Source organism: Plenodomus lingam (assembly GCF_022343315.1).
Source record: "Plenodomus lingam strain CAN1 chromosome Unknown contig_5, whole genome shotgun sequence".
NCBI lineage: Eukaryota > Fungi > Ascomycota > Dothideomycetes > Pleosporales > Leptosphaeriaceae > Plenodomus > Plenodomus lingam.
In genome coordinates, this window is record NW_027093957.1 from 757,145 (window position 1) to 770,265 (window position 13,121).

Consider the following 13,121-nt stretch of genomic DNA (forward strand, 5'->3'; position numbering starts at 1 on the left):
TAGAGTAACTATTAGGCCTGTTATAGACTGGCCTTAAGGGAGAATGCAATAAGCGTTAATAATAGTATTTAGTATCTTAAAGGAGAGGTAAGCCCTCTACGCCTTTTATATAGGTGTCTAGTGTGTTTACTTAGTAGTAGTGTAGGACTTAGTCTGTCTTATATTAGACCTAGGCTTAGGCATAAGCCTAAGCCCTTTATATACCCCCTAACCTTCCCCTATAAACTATCGTGAAATCATCTTTCTTAGGGTCTAGGGTTATATCTTTATCCTCTATAATCTATATTAGGCTTTATTACTATATTTTTTAGTTTTATTATTATATCTTTATATTCCTTCCTAATTTGTAATAGGCCTGTATATTAAGTGGTACGCGCGCGTAGCGTCTATACGCTTGTTTTAGCACCCTACTATAAAAGTTCTAATATAGCTATCCTACCTTACTATAAGTTTCCTACACTTACTTTGTTATATAGCAGATTTTCCCTACTAATTAGTCTTATCTCTACTCCTTTTCTATTAGTCTAGCCTATATAGCCTTTATTATATCTCTATCTGCTACTACTAGTGCTAGTAGTAGGAAACCACCGCGAGATAGTTAGACCCCGCGCTAGGCCTACTAAGATAAGGTGCGTACTTCCTATATTCTCTTAATATATCCTGCACTAACTTTTACTTAGTATACATCTCCCTAAACCTAGCTACTTAGCGGCTTTATTATTTCTAGTAACTTAGATAATAAGGAGTATAATAGTAGTTTTATAAAGCCACTTCCCTATAATTAGTATATTAACTAACTCTATCTCTTTAGCAAGTGTAACTATTAGGAGGGTAGTAGTAAGTTCTTCCTAATTTTTGTGTTCTTTATAGCAAGCTCTAACTATATCTAGGGCGTTTATACAAGTCTTGTTGTTGCAGTTATAAAACCTGCACTAGGTTAGAGGCTATTCTTGCTAATAATCCTAACATCTACTAAGCCCTCTATAACTAGCTTTAGTTTTATTATAGTTACTAGGAGGATTGCCTCTATATTGCGAAGAAAGGGACCCTTAGGACCTTTATAGGAAAACCTACTAAAGGCACTTACTACTAGTTCGTGCCGCAATTCTACTAGCTCTACTATTAGTTTAAGGATCTTATATTAAGGGCCTAAACTAATAATACTATTGCTCTACTTGCCCCCTCTACCTACTCGCGCGCCTATAATTAGTACTAGCTTAGTACTATTATTCCCTCTACTACTAGTACTCTAGTATTTCTACTATAATCTACTATTACGCCCTTATATAGTAGTTGTAGTAATAACAATATTATATAGCTTGCCACCGCTACTAGTATTACCTTCTAGCGTATTAACTAGCGTATAAATAAGACTTAGGCCTAAACTAACCTTTATATTAATAGGCTTAAGAGCGCTACTAAGCGCACTACCTAAGGTATTAAGACTCTTATTATTAGTATTAGTTTTCCCTTATTCCCTTTATATCTATTCTAATATTTATTTTCTTTAGGCCTAGGGTGCTATGCGTTAGTAAGCTATTAAAGCACTACCCTCCTCCTAATACTACTACTACTACCGCTTGTACTTGTTAACTAAGTCCTCCCCTACCCGCGCCACGCGCAAGCGTTACTGCTGTTACTAAGAGATATAAAGGCGTTAGAATAATATAAATAATAGTTTAGGGGGGGCTAAGGGGGGGTTAGTTATAGATAGTAATAGTATAGATACTACTACCTAATTATTAGCTATATTATAAAGCTTTAGTAGTAGGGCACTTACTTAGAGTATTATTAGGATAAATAAAAGATATCTCTAATACTTTTCTACTTCTTAATTATAACAAAGGTCTAAGTTATTATTTTAGTTTCCTTTTACCCTTGCCTCCTAGCTTTTATACGTATTAGGCTATTATTATGCGTAGCATCCCTATACTATTCCTTAAACCTATCTAGAGCCTTAGTATCCTACACTACCTCTAGTAGGTGCTATATTAAATTAACATACCCCTTCTATTTTACTAGGACTTAATACTTTCCTTTTCCTCTTATATTCTTTATATAAAGGATCTCTTCTACTTCCTATTTATCTAGTATTGTATCTTTATTTTCTAGGGTAACTATTAGACCTAGTTGTAGTCCTAAAGCTTCTAGCTTAGTAGCAGGTTATTAGCAGCTCTCTCTAGTAGATCTATATGCATAGTCTTATACAAGTTCCCTAGTAAGTCTAACACTACTATAAGTAGAGTAGGGACTTTTATTACTTTATACTTAACCTATAGCTAGTTAAACTTTTTACTTAGTTAGTTTATCTTTATATTACGTATTATAAACTAAACTATATTACCTTTTAGGAACTTTTTAGCTAGGCGTTAAGACTAGTTTATTACTTCCTATTATTATTACTATTAGAACGCGATAGCAGCTTGCGCTAGCTCTACACCCCTCTATAGGTGTAATAAGAACGTTACAGCTTCTCTACAAGGATTCTTAGGCTTTACTAGTAGTAATATTATCTTTTATAGCGTGTCTATAGTATACCTATTTAAAAGTAGATTTAGGCTAACACTAGTTATACTAGAGTCCCTATTATTAAGTGTAAGTTAGTAGGCTAGTAGGTAATTAGGCTAGTTAGTCTGCTTAAAGCATACTATTATGCGCAGAATAGCCTGCACTTCTTAGTTTGCCCGCTCTATCCTGCTGTCTGTCTAGGGGTGGTATATAGTAGATAGTAACTAGTTTATCTTTATTATCTAGTATAATATTATCTAGAAGGATCCTAACTAGTCTAAACCTTAGTTAGTAATAATAGAGGATAAGAAGCCCTAGAACTACTACTAGTTATCCTAGAAGATCCTTGCACAATAATTAGCTACTATAGAGACTATTACTTTAAGCTAAATATATTTAGATAATCTATTAGTAATAACTAATAGGGACTAGGGTTTGCTATTATCTTTTACTAGTAGGTTAACTATAAAATTTATAGATATTTAGGACTAGTATTGTAACATAACTAGTATAGGTTATAATAGACCCTATTAGCGCTTCTAGGAGATATAAGCACTATAATAATAGTAGTTTTAAATATACTGCGTAATATCTCCTAATATTCTATCCTAATAATAGTCGCGGCGCAGTATTTAAAATATTATATTCTTCCCTAGATATCCTACTAAACCTAATTTATACGCTTGCTATATAATAGTAGTTATAAGGGGTTCCTATATTAGCAACTAAATAACACCCCTCTAAAGTAAAGTACTATGTGCGCTAATTATATAGTCCCTAATTTGTTGCTTTGTGTTAGCTAAGACTAGGAAAGACCTAGCGCCTTTCTAAACTATATTAAGGCGTACTTAGTATATCTTATCTTCTAGTACTACTTTGTCCTATAGTATCTATATATATAGGTTAGCAAAGAGGCTAGCGCCCTTTAGTAACTTAGACGCCTCCTCTACTTCTAATACTACAACCTAAATTAATTTAGGGCGCATTACTAACTATAGTATTACTTTAGAGGAGTTTAAATCTTGTGGTTATCTACTTAAGGTATTAGGTTATCCTACAAGATAGCTAGGCCTATACTATAGGATATACTAATATTTTAAAAGTTCCTCTGCCTAGCAGCACTATTACTTACTTAAGCTTTAAAGGCTAGTAAAGTACTCTAAGTTTTTATAGTCTATAAATATTATAAATAGCTTATAAACACTCTATAACTCTACTAACTAACTTTTAAGACACTTAATAATAGCAAGTAATTCCTTATTATATATAGTATAGTTTTGTCTCTCTAGCGTTAGTGCTATAGAGTAGTAAGCAACTAGGCGCTAGACGCCCCTAACTTTTTGCAACAAGCAACCCCTAAGAGTATATCCTAAATAGTCTGCTTCTAATAATATTTCTTTAGCTAGGTCCTATTATATTAATACTAGTCCTAATATAAACGCCTTTTTTAGCGTATTAAATGCACTTTATTCTTCCTCTCCCTATTAGAATAGGGTGTTCCTCCTAGTTAGTTAGTTTAAAGGTGCTACTACTTTAGAAAACCTTATAATAAAATTATAGTAGAAGTTAGTAAAACCTAGAAAACTCCTTACCTCTCTTATATTCTTAGGGGATTCCTATTCCTGTACTACCCTAAGCTTTTTAGGGTTAGGTCTAAGTAATTTGCCTACCTTAATAATATAGCGTAGGTAGCGTACCTCCTTAACACTAAAAATATATTTCTCTAAGTCTAGGTATAGTCCTACTTCTTTTAATAGCGTAAGTATACACTTTACTTTTTCTATATAGTTAAACTAGTCTCCTCCTAAATAAATTAGGATATTATTAAGGTAGGCTATTACATACAATCTAAGTAACTCTGCAAGCGCAGTATTAATGTATTATTAGAAAGTAGATAGCGCACTACTAAGACTAAATAGATATACTAACTATTTATATAACCTAAACTAGGTGCAGAAAGCTATTAAGGACTTATAACCTTCTACTATTCTAACTTTATAAAAGGCAGCGCAAATATCTACTTTTATAAACTAACTTACACTAGATAGTGTGCGCAAAGTTTCCTTAATAAGTAGTAGTAGGTATTAGTCTAATATTATTATGCTATTAAGCATCTAGTAATCTATATAAAGGCGCTAACTACCTAATAGCTTCTTTACTAGTAATACTAGAGCTCTAGCTATAGAAGAGCTTGCTTAGATCTAGCCCTTATCTATTAATCTAGTAAGTTGTGTTCTTAGTTCTAGCAATTAGTCACGCAATATAGGGTATAGGGGACCCTATAGGGGGTTAGGCTAGGTTCTATCTAGGAGGGTTATTAATTAAATATAGTAATCTATACTGCCTTAATAAGGTAGTAACCTGCTTGCTAACTCTTTGTTAAATAGGTCTTTAAACTCTTGTAGTTCTAGTAGTAACTTTATCTTTCTAGTTTTATACTTAGGTTTGTAGGGAACTGTGTTACTAGCAACATAGATAGTGTGTATATTATTAGGACCTCCCTTACTAACACTTCCTAGATATTTTATTAGGTACAAGTTGTATATTGCCTATAAAATATCTAGTATATTTATTACAAAAATTTGTACCTATATATCTTCCTATTAGGATCCTTAACTTAGCAACCCTGCTATAACTAAACCTAAGATAGTAGAGATATAGGTAGGATATAGGCGTCTCCCACTTTCTTATACTACTATATTTCCTGCCTTCCTAATAATTAATTTGCCTTATAGAATATCTATAACAACGCCCTCTCTGCATAGCTATAGTCTGCCTAGTATTAGTTAATAGGAGAGACTAGGTACTATATAAGCTAGAAGCTAAGACCGCTAACTATCTAAATTATAGTCTAATGCTACTAACTATAAAATTCTTATACCCTTAGTAATTCCCTAGGTATATTGCAAGGGTTGTAGGGGAATATTAATAAAGTTTCTACTAATCTATCTTGCTAACTTTTCCTTAACTACACTAAAACACTAGCACCCTAAATTAACTATTACTTACACGTTCTCTACTCTACCTAGGGGGAGGGGAATAAAGAAAGGAGGATTATTTAGCCTAGCCTTAATATCTAGGGGACACTTAATAGCCTCTACTATTAATAATTCCTCTATTATAGTGTCCTCCTTATACCCCTAACTTGGCCTAAAGTTAGGGGCGGCTAGTTTCCTAAATTAGGGCCGCTTGCTAATACTATAACTGTCTTAAAACCTACTAGTTATAGTAATAGGGTATTAGGGCATGCACGCATAAAATAACCGCCCTATTTATACTAGGTGTAGACCTTCGCTAGTTTCTATGCATTAAATAGTGTAATAAGGTAGGCGCCCTGCCTATAAAATAAATACTACGTTATCTCCCCTATCTATACTAATTCAGCTATAGTCTAAAAGGTACGTATAAGAATACTTAAGCTAAGTAATCCTTATATAGTATAATATATATATCTTAGCTAAGCTTAGCCTAAGATAATAGTGCTAGACCCTAGCGCTAACCTATAAACCTTTGTTTAAGTCTAGCCTAGGCATCTAGTAAGCGCTAGCTATTTTAGCCTAGCCTTGTTACAAATAGGTCCTATAGGATCTAGTTAGGACGTAATATTAGTAGTTTAGTAGGTGCACTTAATAAGGCTACTACTTCTACTATATTTATATTACTATCCTAATCTAAGTTAGACTTCTACTAGGGCTCCTTAGACTTACTAGCCTAAAGAAAGCCTAGTTCTAAAGAGGCTATTTTAATATCTACTATAATTATCTTATATTCCTCTATAGCTACGTTATAGTTTATCCTAGAGACTCCCCTATTAAAGGAAACTAAGCGTATATAACTATTAAGAGATTACTAAAGTTATAAAAGCTTCTATTTATTATCCTAGTATAAACCTCCTAACTATATAAGGAGCTATACAAAATTTATAAAAAACTCTATAAAAGGCTAATTTTAGCCCTAATATAGGTGTTCTAACATAACTTAGGCGCGCTCCTGCCTATAATAGTTGCTATAATAGAACACTAGGTAGTTAAGAAACCTGCTTATATCCTAACGTTTACATGCACTATCCTTAAAGTATAGTGCTATAGCGCGCTAGACTATAGGTAATAACTAGGACTAAATATATATAAACCTTGCCTCCTTATCCCTAATAAAGACCTTGTCTGCACGCAGTTTAAACTCTATAGTTATTTACTAGAAGGAGAAGTTTACCTTAGTGCTATTATATAGTAAGCTAACTAGGAAAGGTTTGCAGCGTAAGGCAGGAGAGGGTAGAGGTAGCATGTTATTAAACCTAGCAGGCTTAGAGGAGGGTTAGGATAGAATCTAATTGCGTATTTCCTTGTTCTATTAACGTAGTATAGCTATTATAGTAGAGTCTTAAGCCTATTATTCTATTAATCTATAGACCTATTATATTAGCCTTTCTACTATATTAGGTTGCACCTAGTTATTCTAAACATCTAGCGCATCTATCTCTTATTACTATTATAGTATATTTAAAAGAAGATACTAAAATATTATAGACTAGCCTTAAGGGAGAATACAATAAGCGTTAATAATAGTATTTAGTATCTTAAAGGAGAGGTAAGCCCTCTACGCCTTTTATATAGGTGTCTAGTGTGTTCGCTTAGTAGTAGTGTGGGACTTAGTCTATCTTGTGTTAGACCTAGGCTTAGGCATAAGCCTAAGCCCTTCACAAGGCCTAGTTATAAAGTCCTAAAGCTTCTAGCTTAGTAGCAGGTTATTAGTAGCTCTCTCTAGCAGATCTATATATATAGTCTTATACAAGTTCCCTAGTAAGTCTAATACTACTATAAGTAGAGTAGAGACTTCTATTACTTTATACTTAACCTATAGCTAGTTAAACTTTTTACTTAGTTAGTTTATCTTTATATTGCGTATTGTAAACTAAACTATATTGCCTTTTAGGAACTTTTTAGCTAGGCGTTAAGACTAGTTTATTACTTCCTATTATTATTGCTATTAGAATATAATAGTAGCTTGCGCTAGCTCTACACCCCTCTATAGGTGTAATAAGAACGTTACAGCTTCTCTACAAGGATTCTTAGGCTTTACTAGTAGTAATATTATCTTTTATAGCGTGTCTATAGTATACCTATTTAAAAGTAGATTTAGGCTAACACTAGTTATACTAGAGTCCCTATTATTAAGTGTAAGTTAGTAGGCTAGTAGGTAATTAGGCTAGTTAGTCTGCTTAAAGCATACTATTATGCGCAGAATAGCCTGCACTTCTTAGTTTGCCCGCTCTATCCTGCTGTCTGTCTAGGGGTGGTATATAGTAGATAGTAACTAGTTTATCTTTATTATCTAGTATAATATTATCTAGAAGGATCCTAACTAGTCTAAACCTTAGTTAGTAATAATAGAGGATAGGAAGCCCTAGAACTACTACTAGTTATCCTAGAAGATCCTTGCATAATAATTAGCTGCTATAGAGACTATTACTTTAAGCTAAATATATTTAGATAATCTATTAGTAATAACTAATAGGGACTAGGGTTTACTATTATCTTTTATAGGTAGGTTAACTATAAAATCTATAGATATTTAGGACTAGTATTATAACGCGACTAGTATAGGTTATAACAGACCCTATTAGCACTTCTAGGAGATATAAGCACTATAATAATAGTAGTTTTAAATATACTACATAACATCTCCTAATATTCTATCCTAATAATAGTTGCAGTATAGTATTTAAAATATTATATTCTTTCCTAGATATCCTACTAAACCTAATTTATGTGCTTACTATATAATAGTAGTTATAAGGGGTTCCTATATTAGCAACTAAATAACACCCCTCTAGAGTAAAGTGCCGTGTGCGCTAATTATATAGTCCCTAATCTGTTACTTTGTGTTAGCTAAAACTAGGAAAGACCTAGCGCCTTTCTAAACTGTATTAAGACGTACTTAGTATATCTTATCTTCTAGTACTACTTTATCCTATAGTGTCTATATATGTAGGTTAGCAAAGAGGCTAGCGCCCTTTAGTAACTTAGATGCCTCCTCTACTTCTAACACTATAACCTAAATTAATTTAGGGCGCATTACTAACTATAGTGTTGCTTTAGAGGAGTTTAAATCTTATAGTTGCCTACTTAAGGTATTAGGTTATCCTACAAGATAGCTAGGTCTATACTATAGGATGTACTAATATTTTAAAAGTTCCTCTACCTAGTAGCACTATTACTTACTTAAGCTTTAAAGGCTAGTAAAGTACTCTAAGTTTTTATAGTCTATAAATATTATAAATAGCTTATAAACGCTCTATAACTCTACTAACTAACTTTTAAGATACTTAATAATAGTAAGCAATTCCTTATTATATATAGTGTAGTTTTGTCTCTCTAGTATTAGTACTATAGAGTAGTAAGTAACTAGGCGCTAGACGCCCCTAACTTTTTATAATAAGTAACCCCTAAGAGCATATCCTAAATAGTCTACTTCTAATAATATTTCTTTAGCTAGGTCCTATTATATTAGTACTAGTCTAGATATAAATACCTTTTTTAGTGTATTAAATACACTCTATTCTTCCTCTCCCTATTAGAATAGGGTGTCCTTCCTAGTTAGTTAGTTTAAAGGCGCTACTACTTTAGAAAACTTTGCGATAAAATAGCAGTAGAAGTTAGCAAAACCTAGAAAACTCCTTACCTCTCTTATATTCCTAGGGGATTCCTATTCCTATACTACCCTAAGCTTTTTAGGGTTAGGTCTAAGTAATTTACCTGCCTTAATAATATAGCCTAGGTAGCGTACCTTCTTAATACTAAATACACACTTCTCTAAGTCTAGGTATAGTCCTACTTCTTTTAATAGTATAAGTATACGCTTTACTTTTTCTATATAGTTAAACTAGTCTCCTCCTAAATAAATTAGGATATTATTAAGGTAGGCTATTATATATAATCTAAGTAACTCTATAAGTGTAGTATTAATATATTATTAGAAAGTAGATAGCGCACTACTAAGACTAAATAGATATACTAACTATTTATATAACCTAAACTAGGTGCAGAAAGCTATTAAGGACTTATAACCTTCTACTATTCTAACTTTATAAAAGGCAGCGCAAATATCTACTTTTATAAACTAACTTACGCTAGATAGTGTGCGCAAAGTTTCCTTAATAAGTAGTAGTAGGTATTAGTCTAATATTATTATGCTATTAAGTATCTAGTAATCTATATAAAGGCGCTAACTGCCTAACAGCTTCTTTACTAGCAATACTAGAGCTCTAGCTACAAAAGAGCTTGCTTAGATCTAGCCCTTATCTATTAATCTAGTAAGTTGTGTTCTTAGTTCTAGTAATTAGTTACGCAATATAGGGTACAGGGGTCCCTATAGGGGGTTAGGCTAGGTTCTATCTAGGAGAGTTATTAACTAAATATAGTAATCTATACTACCTTAATAAGGTAGCAAACTACTTACTAACTCTTTGTTAAACAGGTCCTTAAACTCTTATAGTTTTAGTAGTAACTTTATCTTTCTAGTTTTATACTTAGGTTTATAGGGAACTATATTACTAGTAATATAGATAGTATATATATTATTAGGACCTCCCTTATTAACACTTCCTAGATATTTTATTAGGCGTAAGTTATATATTATCTATAAAATATCTAGTATATTTATTACAAAAATTTATACCTATATATCTTCCTATTAGGATCCTTAATTTAGTAACCCTGCTATAACTAAACCTAAGATAGTAGAGATATAGGTAGGATATAGGCGTCTCCTACTTTCTTATACTACTATATTTCCTGCCTTCCTAATAATTAATTTGCCTTATAGAATATCTATAACAACGCCCTCTCTGTATAGCTATAGTCTACCTAGTATTAGTTAATAGGAGAGACTAGGTACTATATAAGCTAAAAGCTAAGACTACTAACTATCTAAATTATAGTCTAATACTACTAACTATAAAATTCTTGTACCCTTAGTAATTCCCTAGGCATATTATAAGGGTCGTAGGGGAATATTAATAAAGTTTCTACTAATCTATCTTGCTAACTTTTCCTTAACTGTACTAAAACACTAGTACCCTAAATTAACTATTGCTTGCACGTTCTCTACTCTACCTAGGAGGAGGGGAATAAAGAAAGGAGGATTATTTAACCTAGCCTTAATATCTAGGGGACACTTAATAGCCTCTACTATTAATAATTCCTCTATTATAGTGTCCTCCTTATACCCCTAACTTAGCCTAAGGTTAGGGGTAGCTAGTTTCCTAAATTAGTGCTACTTACTAATACTATAACTGTCTTAAAACCTACTAGTTATAGTAATAGGGTATTAGGGTATGCACGCATAAAATAACCGCCCTATTTATACTAGGTATAGACCTTTGCTAGTTTCTGTGCATTAAATAGTGTAATAAGGTAGGCGCCCTGCCTATAAAATAAATACTACGTTATCTCCCCTGTCTGTACTAATTTAGCCATAGTCTAAAAGGTACGCACGAGAATACTTAAGCTAAGTAATCCTTGTATAGTATAATATATATATCTTAGCTAAGCTTAGCCTAAGATAATAGTGCTAGACCCTAGCGCTAACCTATAAACTTATTTAAGTCTAGCCTAGGTATCTAGTAAGCGCTAGCTATTTTAGCCTAGCCTTGTTACACTACCTCCCTCCTTAAATGTCTTAGTCCCTAAGATAAGTAAGCTACAAGCTCTTTAGCTAAGGGCAATATATATCCGCTCTACCCTAATTAGGCTTAGCAAGCCCTAGTACTAACCCTAGAAATCTAGTCTAGCCTAGTCCTAAATAGGCCCTAGCACTAACCCTAGCAAATCTAGTCTAGCCTAGTCCCCTAAGCATAATTTAAGCTAGAGATAATCCACAAAGGGATTTAAACTCTAGACCTTTAGGTTTGCTTAAGTATTATGTAACAAGGTAGGCGCCCTGCCTATAAAATAAATACTACGTCATCTCCCCTATCTATACTAATTTGGCCATAGTCTAAAAGGTACGCACAAGAATACTTAAGCTAAGTAATCCTTGTATAGTATAATATATATATCTTAGCTAAGCTTAGCCTAAGATAATAGTGCTAGACCCTAGCGCCAACCTATGAACCTTGTTTAAGTCTAGCCTAGGTATCTAGTAAGCGCTAGCTATTTTAGCCTAGCCTTGTTATAAATAGGTCCTATAGGATCTAGTTAGGACGTAATATTAGTAGTTTAGTAGGTGCACTTAATAAGGCTACTACTTCTACTATATTTATATTACTGTCCTAATCTAAGTTAGACTTCTACTAGGGCTCCTTAGACTTACTAGCCTAAAGAAAGCCTAGTTCTAAAGAGGCTATTTTAATATCTACTATAATTATCTTATATTCCTCTATAGCTACGTTATAGTTTATCCTAGAGACTCCCCTATTAAAGGAAACTAAGCGTATATAACTATTAAGAGATTACTAAAGTTATAAAAGCTTCTATTTATTATCCTAGTATAAACCTCCTAACTATATAAGGAGCTATATAAAATTTATAAAGAACTCTATAAAAGGCTAATTTTAGCCCTAATATAAGTATTCTAATATAACTTAGGCGCGCTCCTGCCTATAATAGTTACTATAATAGAATACTAGGTAGTTAAGAAACCTACTTATATCCTAACACTTACGTGCACTATTCTTAAAGTATAGTGCTATAGCACACTAGACTATAAGTAATAACTAGGACTAAATATATATAAACCTTACCTCCTTATCCCTAATAAAGACCTTATCTACACGTAGTTTAAACTCTATAGTTATTTACTAGGAGGAGAAGTTTACCTTAGTGCTATTATATAGTAAGCTAACTAGGAAAGGTTTATAGCATAAGGTAGGAGAGGGCAGAGGTAGTATATTATTAAACCTAGCAGGCTTAGAGGAGGGTTAGGATAGAATCTAATTACGTATTTCCTTATTCTATTAATATAGTATAGCTATTATAGTAGAGTCTTAAGCCTATTATTCTATTAATCTATAGACCTATTATATTAGCCTTTCTACTATATTAGGTTATACCTAGTTATTCTAAATATCTAGCGTGTCTATCTCTTATTACTATTATAGTATATTTAAAAGAAGATACTAAAATATTATAGACTAGCCTTAAGGGAGAATATAATAAGCGTTAATAATAGTATTTAGTATCTTAAAGGAGAGGTAAGCCCTCTATACCTTTTTATAGGTGTCTAGTGTGTTTGCTTAGTAGTGGTGTTAGACTTAGTCTATCTTGTGTTAGACCTAGGCTTAGGCATAAGCCTAAGCCCTTCATAATAACGTAGGTATACTACAAAGTAGGGCTTGCTAACTATAGGTTAGCTAACTAGCCTAAGAGGTTGTAGAAGTTTGTAGAATTTTAGAGGAGGCAAGGCTTGCTAGTAGGTAGGCTAGTTAGTTAGCCTAGGAGGTTGCAGAAGTTTATAGAAGTTTAGAGGAGGTAAGGCTTACTAGTAGGTAGGCTAGTTAGTTAGCCTAGGAGGTTATAGAAGTTTATAGAAGTTTGTAGAAGTTTAGAAAAAAATATATAACGCGCTGTAGTAGGGAAAAAGAAGGAGGTTAGGGAGGGAGGAGGTTAGGGAGG